We start from the raw sequence: 12784 nt of genomic DNA on the forward strand, positions 1-12784 counted from the left end.
GCATTGAATCTGTAGATTGCTTTTGGTAAGATTGCCATTTTTACTATGTTAGTCCTGCCTATCCATGAGCATGGGAGATCTTTCCATTTTCTGACATCTTCTTCAATTTCTTTTTTCAGGGACTTAAAGTTCTTGTCATATAGGTCCTTCACTTGCTTGGTTAGTGTTACCCCAAGGTATTTTATGTCATTTGTGGCTATAGTAAAGGGTGATGTATCTCTGATTTCCTTCTCTGCTTCTTTGTCTATTGTATATAGGAGGGCTACTAATTTTTTTGAGTTGATCTTGTATCCTGCTATGTTGCTGAAGGTGTTTATAAGCTGTATCAGTTCCTTGGTGGAATCTTTGGGGTTGCTCAAGTATACTATCATGTGATCTGCAAATAGGGAAAGCTTGACTTCTTCCTTTCCAATTTGTATCCCCTTAATCTCCTTATGTTGTCTTATTGTTCTGGCTAGAACTTCAAGTACTATATTGAATAAGTATGGGGAGAGCAGACAGCCTTGCCTCGTTCCTGATTTTAGTGGAATTGCTTTGAGTTTCTCTCCATTTAATTTGATGTTGGCTGTTGGCTTGCTGTAAATTGCCTTTATTATGTTTAGGTATGTTCCCTGTATTCCTGATCGCTCCAAGACCTTTATCATGAAGGGGTGTTGGATTTTGTCAAATGCCTTTTCAACATCTAGTGAGATGATCATGTGGTTTTTTTCTTTGAGTTTGTTTATATGGTGTATTACATTGACAGACTTTCATATGTTGAACCATCCTTGCATCCCTGGAATGAATCCTACTTGATCATGGTGGATAATTGTTTTGATGTGTTCTTGGAGTCTGTTTTCCAGTATTTTATTGAGTATTTTTGCATCGATGTTCATGAGGGAGATCGGTCTGTAGTTCTCTTTCTTTGTTGTATCCTTGTTTGGTTTGGGAATCAGGGTAATTGTAGCCTCATAGAAGGAGTTTCCTTCTGTTTCTATTGTGTGGAACAATTTAGAGAGTATTGGTATTAACTCTTCTTTGAAGATCTGGTAGAATTCTGCACTGAAACCATCTGGTCCTGGGCTTTTTTTGGTTGGGAGACTTTTAATGACTGTTTCTATTTCGTTAGGGGTTATTGGACTATTTAAATAGTTTATCTGGTCTTGATTTAGTTTAGGTATGTGGTACCTATCCAGAAAATTATCCATTTCTTTTAGGTTTTCCAGTTTTGTGGAATAGAGGTTTTTGAAGTATGACCTGATGATTCTCTGGATTTCCTCAATGTCTGTTGTTATGTCCCCCTTTTCATTTCTGATTTTGTTGATTTGGATGCTCTCTCTCTGTCTTTTGGTTAGTTTGGATAAGGGCTTGTCTATCTTGTTGATTTTCTCAAAGAACCAACTTTTTATTTCATTATTTTTTTGTATTGTTCTCTTTGTTTCTATTTTATTGATTTCAGCTCTCACTTTGATAATTTCCTGGCATCTATTTTTCCTGGGAGACTTTGCTTCTTGTTTTCCTAGAACTTTCAGGTGTGCTGTTAAGTCACTAGTGTGAGATTTCTCCAGCTTATTTATGTGGGCATTTATTGCTATAAATTTCCCTCTTAGTACTGCTTTCATAGTGTCACATAGGTTTGGATATGTGGTGTCTTCATTTTCGTTGATCTGTAGGAAGTCTTTAATTTCTTTCTTTATTTCTTCCTTAACCCATTGGTGATTCAGTTGGGTATTATTCAGTTTCCATGAGATTGTAGGTTTTCTGTAGTTTTTGTTGTTGTTGAAATCCAACTTTAGACCATGTTGGTCTGATAGAACACAGGAGGTTATTCCAATTGTTTTGTATCTGTTTAGATTTGTTTTGTGGCCAAGTATGTGGTCGATTTTTGAGAAGGTTCCATGGGGTGCTGAGAAGAAGGTATATTCTTTTTTGTTAGGATAGAATGTCCGGTAGATATCGATTAAGTCCATTTGGGTCATGACATCAATTAAGTCCTTTATTTCTCTGTTAAGTTTCAATTTGGGAGATCTGTACAGTGGTGAAAGTGGGGTGTTGAGGTCTCCCACTATTAATGTGTGGGGTTTTATATGTGATTTAAGCTTTAATAATGTTTCTTTTACATATGTGGGTGCCCTTGTGTTTGGGGCATCAATGTTCAGAATTGAGACTTCATCTTGATGGATCTTTCCTGTGATGAGTATGTAATGCCCTTCTTGATCTCTTTTGATTGATTTTAGTTTGCTGGATATCAGGATGGCTACACCCGCTTGTTTCTTAAGACCGTTTGATTGGAAAGTCTTTTCCCAGCCTTTTATTTTTAGGTAGTGTCTATCTTTGAATTTGAGATGTGTTTCTTGTATGCATAAGAAAGATGGGTCCTGCTTTCGTATCCATTCTGTAAGCCTATGTCTTTTTATAGGTGAATTAAGTCCATTGATATTGAAGGATATTAATGACCAGTGATTGTTCATTCCTGTTATTTTTTGGTGGTGATGTGTGTGTACTTCTCTTCGTTGGGGTTTACTGCTGTGGCTTTATCTATGGCCTGTGTTTTCGAGGGTGTATCTGACTTCCTTAGGTTGGAATTTTCCTTCTAGTGCTTTCTGTAGGGCTGGGTTTGTGGATAAATATTATTTAAATCTGGCTTTGTCATGGAATGTCTTGTTCACTCCATCTATGATGATTGAAAGTTTTGCTGGGTATATTAGTCTAGGCTGACATCCATGGTCTCTTAGTGTCTGCATTACATCTGTCCAGGTCCTTCTGCCTTTCAAAGTCTCCATTGAGAAATCGGGAGTTATTCTGATAGGTTTGCCTTTATATGTCCCTTGGCCTTTTTCCTTTGCTGCTCTTAATATTCTTTCTTTATTCTGTACGCTTAATTGTTTAATTATTATGTGGCGAGGGGACTTTTTTTGGGGTCTAGTCTGTTTGGTGTTCTATAGGCTTCTTGTATCTTCATAGGCATTGCCTTCTTTAAGTTGGGAAAGTTTTCTTCTATGGTCTTGTTGAATATATTTTCTGTGCCCTTGAGTTGGTATTCTTCTCCTTCTTCTACCCCTATTATTCGTAAGTTTGGTCTTTTCATGGTGTCCCAAATTTCTTGGACATTTTGGTTCATGACTTTGTTGGCTTTAGAGTTTTCTTTGACTGATGAAACTATTTCTTCTACTGTATCTTCAACGTTAGAGATCCTCTCTTCCATCTCTTGCATTCTGTTGATTATACTTGCATCTGAAGTTCCCAATCGTTTTCTCAGATTTTCTATTTCCAGCATTCCCTCTGTTTGTGTCTTCTTCATTTTTTCTATTTCCCTTTTCAGGTCTTGGACTGTTTCCTTCATTTGTTTCATTGATTTTTCTTGATTTTCTTTCAGTACTTTATTGTTTTCTAACAGGACTTTATTGATTTCTTCTAATTTGTTTGCTCTTTCCTCTAGTTGTTTACAGCGTTCTTCACATTTTTTTGTCTTTTCCTCTATACAAGCCTCTAGCTTCTTCATGATGTCATTCATAAGGCTATTTTCTTCTGCTTCTTCCAATTTCTGATGTTCAGGTCTAGGTGTTGGAGGAGGGCAAGGGCCTGGTGATGGTGTATTGCTATTCATTTTGTTGTATGTGTTTCTGCCTTGACGTCTGCCCATCTCCTTGTGGTTCGTTCTTGGCCTTATCCGCACACTTGGTTCAGACAGAGCTGACAGATTCAGGGAGTCTCTCACTCTTGTCCAGATGGGAGCTCTCTTGTCCAAATTGGAAGTCCGGGGCAGGATGGGAGCTCTTGTCCAGAAGGGAAGTCCGGGGCAGGATGGGAGCTCTTCTCTCTGTCTCTCTCTCTCTCTCTCTCTCTCTCTCTCTCTCTCTCTCTGTGCTCCAGAAGGGAAGTCCGGGGCAAGATGGAATCTGGGGGCCGGCCTCTAAGTCTCAGGAAGAGGCTTGGGGCTCGGGCAGATGGGTGTGGGGGCAGGGCGTGGAGACTGCAAGGTCTGCCAGGGGTCTTGGAGAAGGGGATCCTTCCCGGTGGGGCTAGAAGGGAACCTGCCCTGTGGCCAGAACCTGGGGCCCAGTTGGGCAGGTCTTCCCAGGAGTGGCTGGTGCCCAGGGATGGGGTCCTGGGCAAGCTAGGGGACTCACCTGTGTTCCAGAAGGGAAGTCCAGGGCAAGAAGGGAGCTGGGGACCAGCCTCTAAGTCTCAGGAAGAGGCTTGGGGCTCAGGCAGAAGGGCGTGGGGGCAGGGCGTGGAGACTGCAGGGTCTGCCAGGGGTCTTGGAGAAGGGGATCCTTCCCTGTGCGGCTAGAAGGGAACCTGCCCGGTGGCCAGAACCTGGGGCCAAGTTGTACAGGTCTTCCCCAGAGTGGCTGGTGCCCAGGGATGGGGTCCGGGGCAATCTAGGGGACTCACCTGAGCTCCAGAAGGGAAGTCCAGGGCAAGATGAAAGCTGCGGGCCGGCCTCTAAGTCTCTATTTTTTTATTTTTTATTAGACAACAAAATGGGAAAAGTGCTGATATATTGTGGCCCTCTGTACACTGGGTTCTCAATTTTATTTTATTGTCTGATACTTGAGATTTTAAGTGATCACTAGGACTTATCATCTCCTGTGATGTCACATGTATATCTATCTTACAATTCATGTCAGTATGATGGAAATCAAAACACCTTGCATTGTCATTAGATTTGGGAGAAAAATATGGAAATTTGAACAAATGGACATTGATATGAGAGAGATCATAGAAATTGGGACGCAGAACAATGACATTGAGTCAGAATGCATCTGAGTTTACATTAATTTGTATATTAATTATCTTGTAAAATAATGGGTTCACTTAGAATCTTTCTGCAGGAGGTTGGATTTTATTGGTTCTCCTCTCCATTTTCTAATCATTTAGACATCCTTGGAGTACCCTCCTGCCTCATTCTACTTACAATCTTCCATTTTAAATGTGTCCTGTTTCCAGTTCTTTCTTTAAAGCTGTGTGTTCTTCCCTAGGGGAGACTATTTCTTCTGCACTCAGAATTCCTTACTTACCATTTCTCCCTTTGAAATTTACATAACAATTTCTCTTATACTCTAACCAAACTTTAGGGAGGTTTTCAGAATAGTTTTAACTCAGGGTCTCTGGGTGTTATTTCTAAAACAAATGTTCTTTCTGGCAGGAGAAACATAAATTCTAGTATTTTAGAAGATTCTTGGACAACAACACAGAAATTTGTTTCCCATGTCAGCTGTTTATATATTTAGATGCTCTATTTCTCTTCAGAGGAGCATTAAGTTAGATGAGAAATTACCATATGTATTATTTATATATATTTATTCATAGACTTACCTGCATTTTAGCTAATTTTGTAATGAGAGTTAATAGTGTGATTCCTTTTTAAATTGTCACATTTCTTGTCATTTAGCCCTCCTTTATTCCTCTTCTGTATTTACCTCCCTCCTATCACAACTAAAGTCACTCTACCCTATTTTGTCATTTCCCATTCAGATCACTGGTGTACTGCTCTTCCTCTTCATTTCCCCCACACACCCTGCTGTGGTTACTTTCTCTTTTCCTGATTTCTCAATTGCTTCAGGTCATGGATTCTTATTTGAAGATAAGGAGCTAAGACCCAAAGAAAAGTGTGTTGAATAAAGTAGTACAGGATATAATTTGAATAGAGAAGACACTTGATTGGGACCCCATCACAGTCATGACAAAAGGCCCAAAGTCCAGACACTTTCAAAATTCATTTCATTAATTTATAGACATGTCACCAAAATATCACAGGCTGGAACAAAAACAACATTAAGAAAAAAACATAAAAAACTATAACATCATTGTAATTAGGAATACCAATTTCTCAATTAATTATCAACAAATACTATCAATGCCATTGCATGCAACTCATGATCAACAGGGCAGAAAAGATGTCACAGAAATAGGGAAATATGAAGCCAACATCTTATCATCAGTTTTTGTGAAGGATTATTTTTAGTGTATCGAATCATGATTAGCAAAATGCTGGACAAATCTCTGAAGATATATCTAAAGTGATTTACTGATTAAAAATAAGCCACCATGTAACAGTACATTCGAGTTATATAACCAACCCTCACATAATAGCACAGAGACTAATGATGAAAGATCAGCCTATAACCTAGCCTTATTCCTAACTAGTTTTATACCTTACATTACCCATTTCTATTAATCTACACACTTTCATGTATCTTGTGGCTGTTACCTCTCCTCCTTCATGTCTTGCTTGTTCTGATTCCTGGTGTCCCTTCCCTTATCCTAGAACCAATAGCAAACAAAAACTATAGTCCTTACTGTTTCCTTACTGTTCATCTTCTCTATCCAAATTGCTGGCTTATTTATGGCCAATTCCACTCAGCTAGTCACTGGTTTTACTCCGTGATTTAAGGTAAAACTTTATTGGGTAGTCTCAGGAGTGTCCGAATGTGATTAAAACATCTCACAACACCAAACCACAACATCTCATGCACTGTAGTTTCAATTACTTAAGACTACAAAAGTGAAGTCAACACTACTACCTATTCTCTTTAGGCTGCAGTTTTCCCGAATTTCTTTTTACATTGTAATCTCAATTATTTATACTCAAGTAATTAAATACTCTAATATTTAATATCCAAACAAATAGGTAATATATTCCAACCCAAAAACAGTGATCTAAGGCTTAACTAGCATGCAAAGAAGCTTCTCTTTGGAGCAGATAATGACATAGAGAAACAAAAAAATAAGCAATGTATATTGAGTAGTGTAGAGAATGGTCAGTCTTAAGTAGGACATTTATTTCACATTGTCTTCTCACAAGGCTTCTGGATCTTTGTGAAAGTGTAGAAAGATTATAAGAGTCAGTGACATTTGTTTTACTATAAAGAAACTGTTTCTTGGTCCAGAAAAAGGCAGTTGAGTATATCAACTCACATTAAGTGTGATAGCATGCACAAGCCTATTGCAAACACAGGGGAGACTAAATCTCTGTATTAAGATAAAAGATAGCAAGGAAGACCTAACACTAATTTTCTAAAGAAAAATAACCCTAATATCTCTACCATATTCCAGGGGATTAACAAAAAATCCAGACCAATGTGAACAAGTATTATTTACTTCATATTTGAAACATAAGGCAGAAAGTTAAGCTGGCAAAAATACAGGTTAGATCAAGAGTCCCTAGACGGAGAAAAAATAATCATCAAAACCCACTAAACAAAATTTATTCAGAACTACTAATAATAAATAAGGAATTTCTTGACCTTGTGTCACCTGTTGAGTTAAAGTTTCAGACAAGGATGTTGCAAATCTCCTGTAATTGGTAGAGATTAACATCATTATACAGAAAACATATGCTCTCACATTGGAAATATTTAGGATCTCCATAGAGTAAAATAGAACCTATAGAGACTCACAATGAGAAAATGACAATTTCTTCGATATATATTTGACTAAAATGCTGATCAAATAGAACCATGCCAGAGAATGATCACATTTGGACGTATTCCCAAGGATTATCACAAGGACATTGCTGTAACTTTGACCCATGCACAAGGGTACAGTTTAAGATGATGCTGGATTAAAACAACCTATATATTCTTAAAATGTCTTGACCTCTAAGTGGAAATCAAAAGATATGTTATTTTGTGGAAGAAGTTCTACTTTTACTTCAACAGAAACTAAAAGTCTATGGATTCAAAGTTAAAGAAAATCAGGTATGATTGAGAAAGAACTTCTGAAAGTCCTGATTGCAGATATATTGAAATAAACCTGCAAGAACTGCAAGACACGTGTTGTATATTTTACATGTTCAAACACAAAATAAAAAAAAATCATCTTTGACTGACTGTGTACAATGCACACTCTTTCCTTGCATCAATATAGATATGCATGTTACCTTTAAAAAGTTATATAATTTTAGAACAAGTGGACCAGACACCAATGACAAAAGAATGACCCAGTTGTTCCAGCATCTTAAAGTGCATCTGTTGTAGTTGACTCAGAGTTTTGCATCCAGAACAGCTTCAAGGCTGCTAGTTTAGATTATGCATCAAACAGATTACTCCAATCAGGACTTGACAAAAATACTAATTTTTCCCATGTTCCTGAAAGATTACCAGTGGCCCCAAACAACAGGAAGTTGTCTAGAGAAGCATGCTCACATTCCCAAATGATTGGTTATAGATGTTTGTTTTCATATAAGCATGGTTGATTACAAGTTGTTATTGGTCATAGTGTTAAAAAAGCTAAATGACAGAGTTAAATTCAAAGACCTCTTTCTACAGGAATGAAGGGGTATCTTATATAAAAATGATAGGACTGTAGCTAGAGTTTTTCTCTCCGGGTCCTGCCAAGACCAGGCAGTGCCGTAGCCCACTTATAAAATAAACATACTGATGATTATATTATTTAAACTGCTTGGCCATTAGCTCAGGCCTACCATTGTCTAGCTCTTACTATTATACTCAGATCATTTCTGTTAATCTATATGTTGCCAAGTGTTCCATGGCTTTACCTGCTGCCTTTACATGATGCTCCTTCGACAGCAGACTGGTATCTCCTTCTCTCTGCCTTCCTGTTCTCTCAATTCTCCTCTCTGCTAGTCCCACCTGTACTTCTTCCCTGGCCAACGGCCAATCAGTGTTTTATTTATCAATCAATCTTCCACAGCATAGGACAAAAGCATAGATTATTGAATTTACTTTAATCAAAACAACAGCTTTTAATCTGAAAATATTTTACATTGGTATGGATTTTTGTTTATTAATACAAATTTAAAATTATTTGTTATGTTATACTGTATGTATGTTTCTACTCTTGTTTGGGATATTGTACTCTGGAAGTTCATTTAAAATTTAATGTAAAGCCGGGCGGTGGTGGCGCACGCCTTTAATCTAAGCAATTGGGAGGCAGAGCCAGGAGGATCTCTGTGAGTTCAAGGCCAGCCTGGGCTACCAAGTGAGTTCCAGGAAAGGCACAAAGCTACACAGAGAAACCCTGTCTCGAAAAACCAAAAAAAAAAAAAAATTTAATGTAAAATAATTATGAAATACAGATTAACAATCATCTATAACAGGCACATTTATAGTCTTCTTAGGTATATTTCAAGGTCATACACATATATATTTCAAAATATCATCTTCAAAATCTTCAACAAATTATAGAATATGGCATTTAACATGTTTAATAACCTAAGGCTTTTCATGACAGTGAGACACATCTGGTCCTGGCAGCACCAGTCTACTTCAGAGAAGATGATGGACATTGAAGATACTCTGTATGGAATTTCCTTTCTTTATGGCAAAAACTAGCCATGTGAGCACAGAAACTGTCATGGCATCAATTGCTGACAATATACTGATTTTTTTGAGTTGATCTTGTATCCTATATGTTGCTTGAAGGTGTTTATAAGCTGTATCAGTTCCTTGGTTGAATCTTTCAGGTCACTCAAGTATACTATCATGTCATCTGAAAATAGGGAAAGCTTGACTTCTTCATTTCTAATTTGTATCCCCTTAATCTCCAATAAGTATGGGGAGAGTGGACAGCCTTGCCTCATTCCTGATTTTAGTGGAATTGCTTTGAGTTTCTCTCCATTTAACTTGATGTTGGCTGTTGGCTTGCTATAAATTGCCTTTATTATGTTTAGGTATGTTCCCTGTATTCCTGATCGCTCCAAGACCTTTATCATGAAGGGGTGTTAGATTTTGTCAAATGACTTTTCTTCATCTAGTGAGATGATCATGTGGTTTTTTTCTTTGAGTTTGTTTATATGGTGTATTACATTGATGGACTTTCATATGTTGAACCACCCTTGCATCCCTGGGATGAAGCCTACTTGATTATGGTGAATAATTGTTTTGATGTGTTCTTGGAGTCTGTTTGCCAGTATTTTATTGAGTATTTTTGCATCAATGTTCATGAGGGAGATCAGTCTGTAGTTCTCTTTCTTTGTTGTATCCTTGCTTCGTTTAGCAATCAAGGTAATTGTAGCCTCATAGAAGGAGTTTGGTAACGTTCTTTCTGTTTCTATTGTGTAGAACAATATAGAGATTATTGGTGTTAACTCTCAAAAAATCAGTAGCCCTCCTATATATAATTGACAAAGAGGCTGAGAAGGAAATAAGAGATACATCACCCTTTACAATAGCCACAACTGATATAAAATACCTTGGGGTAACACTAACCAAGCAAGTGAAGGACCTATATGACAAGAACTTTAAGTCCCTGAAAAAAGAAATTGAAGAAGATGTCAGAAAATGGAAAGATCTCCCATGCTCATGGATAGGCAGGACTAACATAGTAAAAATGGTAGTCTTACCAAAAGCAATCTACAGATTCAATGCAATCCCCATCAAAATACCAACACAAATCTTCACAGACCTGAAAAGAATAATACTCGACTTCATATGGAAAGACAAAAAACCCAGGATAGCCAAAAGAATCCTGTACAATAAAACAACCTCTGGAGGTATCATGATCCCTGACCTCAAGCTCTACTATAGAGCTACAGTAATAAAAACAGCTTGGTACTGGCATAACAACCAACATGTGGAACAATGGAATTGAACTGAAGACCCTGACATTAATCCACACACCTATGAACATATAATTTTTAGCAAAGAAGCTAAAACTGTACAAGAAAAAAAGAAAGCATCTTCAACAAATGGTGCTGGCATAACTGGATATTAACATGTAGAAGGCTGCAAAGAGATCCATATCTGTCACCATACACAAAACTTAAGTCCAAGTGGATCAAGGACCTCAACATAAATCCAGCTACTCTGAACCTGCTAGAAGAGAAAGTAGAAAGTAGTCTTGAACTCATTGGCATAGGAGATCACTTCCTAAATATAACACCAGTAGCACAGACACTGAGAGAAACAATCAATCAATGGGACCTCTAAAAACTGAGAAGCTTTTCTAGAGCAAAGGATACAGTCAACAAGGCAAAGCGACAGCCTACAGAATGGGAAAAGTTCTTCACCACCCCCACATCTGACAGAGGAATGATATCTAGAATATATAAAGAACTCAAAAAATTAGACATCAAAATGCCCAACAGTTCAATTAAAAAATGGGCTGTACAACTAAACAGAGAATTCTCAACAGAGGAAGCTCAAATGGCTGAAAGACTTTTAAGGAATTGCTCAACATCCCTAATCATCAGGGGAATGCAAATCAAAAGGACACTCAGATATCACCTTACACCTGTCAGAATGGCTAAGATCAAAAACACTTAAGACAGCTTATGCTGGAGAGGATGTAGAGCTAGAGGAACTCTCCTCCACTGCTGGTGGGAATGCAAGCTTGTACAACCACTTTGGAAATCAATATGGCGCTTTCTTAGAAAATTGGGAATCAATCTCCACCAAGATCCAACTATACCACTCTTGGTCATATACCCAAGGAATGCTCAATCATACCACAAGGGCACTTGCTCATTTATGTTCATATCAGCATTGTTTGTAATAACCAGAACCTGGATACAACTTAGATGCCCTTCAACTAAAGAATGGATAGATAAAATGTGGTACATATACACAATGGAGTACTACTCAGCAGAGAAAAACAATGACATCATGAGGATTGCAGGTAAATGGATGCATCTAGAAAAAATCATCCTGAGTGAGGTAACCCAGACTCAGAAAGACAAACATGGTATGTACTCACTCATAGGAGGATACCAGATGTAAAACAAAGATGACTAGACTGCTACTCACAACTTCAGGGAGGCTACCTAGAAAACAGGACCCCAAGAAAGAAACAGGGATCGCCCAATGACAGAGGAATGTATGAGATCTACATGAAAAGCCTGGACGTGAGTGGGAATAATGAATGGCAAGTTGGAGGGAAAGAGAGCTTAGGGGAGCGGAGATCCTAGCTGGATCAATAACAGAGAGGGAGAACAAGGAATAAGAGACCATGAAAAATGAAGACCACATGAGAATAGGAAGAAGCAAAGTGCTAGAGAGGTCCACAGAAATCCACAAAGATACCTCCACAATAGAGTACTGGCAATGGTCGAGAGAAAGCCCGAACTGACCTACTCTGATGATAGGATGGCCAAACACCCTAATTGTCGTGTTAGAAACCTTATCCAATGACTGAGGGAATGGGATGCAGAGATCCATGGCCCCAAGTTGAGCTCCAGGAGTCCAATTGGCAAGAAAGAGGAGGGTTTGTATGAGCAAGAATTGTTGAGACCAAGATTGGTAAAAGCACAGGGACAAAGAGTCAAACGAAAGGAAACACATGAACTATGAACCAATAGCTGAGGAGCCTCCAACTGGATCAGGCCCTCTGGACAAGTGAGACCGTTGATTAGCTTAATCTTTTTGGAAGGCATCCAGGCAGTGGTACTGGGACCTGTCCTCAGTGCATGAGTTGGCTGTTTGGAACCTGGGGCTTATACATGGAAACTTGGCTCAGCCTGGGAGGAGGGGACTGGACCTGCCTGGACTGAATCTACCAGGTTGAACTCAATCCCCAGGGGAGTCTTCGCCCTGGAGGAGATGAGAATTGGGGTTGGGCTGCGGGGATTTTGTGTGGGGAGGGAGAACCAGGGAATCCGTGGCTGATATGTAAAATTAAATTAAATTATAAAATAAAAAAAGTTATAGAATGCAACCTATGTGAAGTTATGGATAACATGTTGAGTATATTTGCACTTGTGAAATTAAGTTTACAATCCTGGCACTTTCTACTCTTAAGATTAACTTCATTTAAAGTATTAAGAACGAACACTTTATACATGATGTATGGTGTATATAAGCTCTGTTTGTTTGTTTGTTTATTTGTTTGGGGAAAATGG

The sequence above is a fragment of the Peromyscus eremicus genome, chromosome 23, assembly GCF_949786415.1.
Source record: "Peromyscus eremicus chromosome 23, PerEre_H2_v1, whole genome shotgun sequence".
NCBI classification, from domain to species: domain Eukaryota; kingdom Metazoa; phylum Chordata; class Mammalia; order Rodentia; family Cricetidae; genus Peromyscus; species Peromyscus eremicus.